Below are 5,092 nucleotides of genomic sequence, written 5' to 3' on the forward strand. Positions count from 1 at the left end.
AGGAACTACGCCTGTTCTGTACCAGATGTTCTTCGCAGGGGATTCTTGGATGCTTTCTACAACACAGTCACAAATGTACTGACTATCAGAGCCTTCCCAGTTCCCATGGGGACCATGTTTTCCCAAGGAAGGTATATGTCAGGATTTCTTGATAACAGCTACTCAATATTTTGGTGTTATTTTCAGACAGTTCTTCCTTGTTTCATCCTCGCTAATATTTATCCTCCTTTGTCATCTATACCCTACAGCTACCTCCAGGTGGGACTCATAACTCCACTTGACTCTTTCAGGGGGCTGTGCATGCTGGAGCAACGTCCCTGATGCCAGTGGAGTCCTTACGCCTCCTCTCTTCATCTTTGTTTACTCTTCATTCCCCTTCTACATGAGTTCAAAATACAGAACAGTTTCTCAGCTTCTGTCCTCAAAATCCTAGAACTGAACGGAGCCTTGTGGATGGGGATGCAATGGTGTTAAGATCCTCTCAGATTTATCATAATATATCTTCTTGTGGTACTCTTTCTGTACAGGCAGCTTTAGTTCAAAATCGCCTCCCTTGCTGACCATATTTCATTCCAATGTAATTGTTGACTTGCTTTTCCTTTGCTCTTGTCTGAGAATGGTGCTTACCAGATGATCTAGCTTCAGGTTTGTGTTCCAAAGGACTTTCCCCAGTGCCTCCATCTGTGTGTTCCCAATCCCAGCTGTCTGTAGGTGACCGGGCCATGTACTGGCATTTTCAAGACTGACTGTGCTGCATCTTTGCAGTGGCCCCCTATTAATGAAGTTCAGCATCCTCAGGCTGGAGAATAGCCTTGCTTGGAGACCAGGGTTATAACTAATTCATTAGCTCACAGTGATGCACTTACAGAGTGCCTAGCATGGAAAGACCTTGGTCCCAGTGAATGTTTCTGGTAAAACTGCAGTTGCTAAAGCCAGATCTAACACAACTTGTTGTTTTCCACATGTTTGTCATTCTTTTGTTTTTCTTCCCTTACTTTCAGACCTGCAGCCAGTTCCCTGGTGCAGACAGATGCAAGATTGCTATGCCCGTGCCAGCAGCTGTCTGGGTGATACAGATTTGAGCTGGCTTGAATCCAGATAGCTCTTGTGAGATGAGCAAATGCGTTTGCCTTCTCCCTGTGCCTAGAGAAACCAATGTGGTGTTTTTCAATGGGAGTTTGTGCCTCAGGTCACTGGTGGGGCAGAAACCTCTGCATGGCTGAGGAATTGGCCTTGCCTTCCTTCTGCCTATAGCCTGCTTGCCCCTCTACAGCCCCTGTAAACCTGCCTAGGTCATACTTCCAGCCCCTGTCAACCTGCCTAGGTCATACTTCCAAGAGATGTGTTCCAGCAGCCCTCAGTGGTGGGGGTTTTAATGATCCTGGGATTTCTATCTGTTGCTCCTTTTGGCGTCCTGTCCAGAGGTGAGGGGAAGTAAAACCCGGGTTTATTAAATTCTCCTAATAGCACAAGACATAGATTTTCCCACTGATGTTATTCCTGCTCACCTACTCTGTCACCCATGATCGCAGGGTCAGTGTGGTGGTAGTCTGGAGCTCCCAGGCTTTGGTGTGTTTTTCTCCAAGCTCTCTTCCTTCCTGGGTGGTTGTGCAGCCCCTGCCTCCCAGAGAGAGCAAGGTCTTTTGTAAGGGACCAAGTTCAGCTTGCTCAGTGCTGTATAAATTATTTGTGCCTTGTGTGGATGCTCTTCTTCAGCATCATAACAGGCTCAGAATTCCTGCAAGTGCTCCTTGGCCAGCAGCTACACCCTCCCTGTGTGGCACAGAGCACAGGGCAAAGCCCAGTGTGCAGCTGTGGCAAGCAGCTTTCTGGGGCTTCACCACATTCCTTCTCTGTGATCTCCATGTTCTTGAAGGTATCATTCCTTGCTGTGGACTTTTCCTGTGCTGACCACTGTCCTGACCAAGGTGTCAGGGTACCAAAGGCCTTCTTCATCCCCAGTGCCCCCCTGTCTGAAGTCCTACTCTTCACAGGGTAGTGTTGTTCATCTATTTCTGTCACATCCCTGGTCTGCTCTGACTTCTAGGCACTCTGTTGTGTGTGGAGAATGTGCTGGTGATTGCTATGCTCAGCCACTTCATTTACAGCCTCAGGAATGTGAGAGGCCCTCAGAAAAATGCCAGAGGCAAGAATGTGTTTGAAAATTCCTGAAGGCTTTGATAGAGAAGGTATTCTTTTCACCCAGCAGGAGCAGCAACACCAAAATTCTCACCATAATTATGCTAAACTTCAAGAAGAGGAACAATATAAAATGTGAGAGCACATGCTAAAGATAAGTTGAAAGTTGCCACAGACAGAATTCAATCGTTATGTACCCCCAGCACAGAGGCTTCAGGTATCCCACTCCCTCCAGGTGGATCACAGCTGGTGTGGAAGGCTCAGAGCCATAAATGTTCCCTGTCTTGGGCTGTCAGGACAAACTTTGGAGGTGCAGGTGCCTAACACTAGGGTACTGAGCTGATCCCAGCTCCAACAGCCCTGGCAGCCCTATGGGACTGGGAATAAGGCTTCAAAGTTAAGCAGTCTGGTATGAGGAAATTCCAGAGTTGAGCACATTTATAAGCATGTGATACAATCTTTTATTTTAATTGCATAATCTTATGTTCTTTTTTTTTTTTTCTTCAAATCTGTCTAGATTTGCATCACAGTGGTGTGGTGATGCTGAAACAGACTGCTGGCTGGAATAACCTGCCCACCCTATGGAGCATTACATAAATGCTCTCAAAAATAGACTTCTTGTTCCTCAGATCTCCAAGCTGAGGCCCTGGATCTTACTGTCTGAGTGAGATCTGACTCAGAGAGAATGAGACTCACTAATGAGTACTTACAGCTGGAACCACAACTAATGACAGCCGCATTTTAAACTTCAAGATAAAATGTTAAGTACTCTGGAAATCAAGTATTGAATAGTGGGGTGAAGACTGGATGGTGGGTACTCTTAATTTACCTAACTCTCAAAATCCCATTTATAAAATAGAAAAGTGCCCCACAAAACAGAGTGATATTGCCAGGGCACATTTTTTAGCCTACACCTTATTGATCAATACTATAGGAAAATGTGACAGTGGCTTGATACTGAGTGAGATGCTGGTTTGAAAACTGTTGGAGGATGGTAATTTTGCACTAGTGCTTTTCAGGTCTCCTGAAGAATCCATCTTACACTGAGGGTTTGGTGTTTTTTTTTTTTTTTAAATTTTTTTTTAATTTTAAACTGAGGTGATTTAGATTGGGAGGAGGGGGTGGTGGGGGGGTGGGGGAGAGGGAAGCAAACAAGTGCTTCTCACTTTTCCTAAGGTTCGTTCTTCTTTTCTTGCAGAGATTTGGGTTTAAATAACTCTTCCACTAGAGTTCAGAACTGAGGTCAGCAAGGATGGGACTCAAAATATGGTTACAGATTTAAGTAGACATAACTATGTGAGAAGATGTTTTTTCTGGCTTTCAAAATGTGGTTAGGAAGGGTTTTATAAAAAGCTCTCACAAAGGAAGTCCTGGACAACTCATATTTGTATCTCACAGGATAGAGAACATTCAAAGACAAAAGACCTTCAACTGGACACCCAGTAACAAGTTGCAAGGAAAAAACTCCAAAGATGGCACGAAAGAAAACACTTTCAAGGCTGAGATTTGACAACACAACACAAGAAAGCAGTTGCACTTGACCAACTTGAAACCCCTATGCACACCTAGAAAGTTCAGCAACAGGAAGAAGCAAGAGGAGATGGGTGTTTGCATCTCTGTCTCGCAGTCATGGCAATGAGAAGGAACTAAGTGACATTCACATCTCAGCAATTTTTTGCTATAGGGTAGAAAACATGGTGACATTCATTGGCACTGAGTCCTAGAAGATGTAGCTGGCCAAAAGATTTCAGCCTGAAGGAAACCATGTGCAACGCTTCTGGGAGAATATACCAGTCATCGCTCAGGAAAAAACTGCTTCTCAGATGATATCACAGTCAGTCTTTATTGCCTATTGTTCGGAGATAAATAGCTGTCTTTCTCTAATGAGAAGTGATAAGTGACTTTCAGGGCTTTCCCCAGGAAAGGAAAGGATTTCAGATGGAAAAGCTAAGTCATTTGCCTTTCCCTGGCTATATTTTGTAAGCAAGTCAGACTACATTCTTAAGATTTTTAAAACATTTTTTATTAATTTTTATTCCTTTTGACATGTTTTTATAGTAAAAGAACAGAGAATAATGTATTACAATGCATATATAGTGAAGTCCCTCAACAAGCTGCTTTAACACATTTGCTTTCTTTCTTTACATAGCCATCTCTCACTGAAAAATGGAAGTTTCAGGAATTATGGCTCATTAGAAAAAACTCAGAACCTCAGAAAAAACAATCATGAGTGTGTTTTAAGACTCTTCTTCTAAGCCTCAAAATTCCTTACAATTAAAGGAATGAATGTGATTCCTATTAATGAATAGAAATTATTTTTAAAATAACTAACAAACTGTGTTGGCTCAAAACATCCATCTTCTGATACATCTCATCAGCTAGGTATGAGAACTGGGTTATGTGTGCATTCCTGCTGGACTCCTCTAGGAAGGAGAATGGGGAAGTTCTCTGATGGGAACTGGGGCTATGGCAATCAGATGAGGAACTACACCAGGACCTTCTGATTTGCTAAAACTTCAGCCCCTGGACTAAGGAGAATTTTGCTTTTACCCCAGTATTTTCTGACAAAGTATCTCACTGTCTGTGGACTGTTTTACTAAGGTCTGGGATGAAAAGGGAGCAAAATGATGAATTAAAATTTCCTCCTCTTTTTTTTGTCGAGCTTAAAAAAGGAAAAACTCAACTAAAATAGAGGCAGCCAGCTAGAAGGATTCAAAACTGGATCTAATGGGTCTTTTCCCAGAGAGAAGAGGACAGACTGAGAAGGTGGAAAAAGGATCACATGTAACAGGATGGCATAATGGGAGGGAGAGCATGAGAGTATTGCCATACAAACACTCACATTTAACTGCAGAAGGAGAGGGCTAGTACATGAGCTTGAAAAAAAAAAGAAATCAGTTCCCTATAGTAAAAGCTAAATAAAAGGTCATTTATATAAATAAAACTTAGGGAA

Source organism: Geospiza fortis, unplaced genomic scaffold (genome assembly GCF_000277835.1).
Source record: "Geospiza fortis unplaced genomic scaffold, GeoFor_1.0 scaffold186, whole genome shotgun sequence".
Taxonomy (NCBI): domain Eukaryota; kingdom Metazoa; phylum Chordata; class Aves; order Passeriformes; family Thraupidae; genus Geospiza; species Geospiza fortis.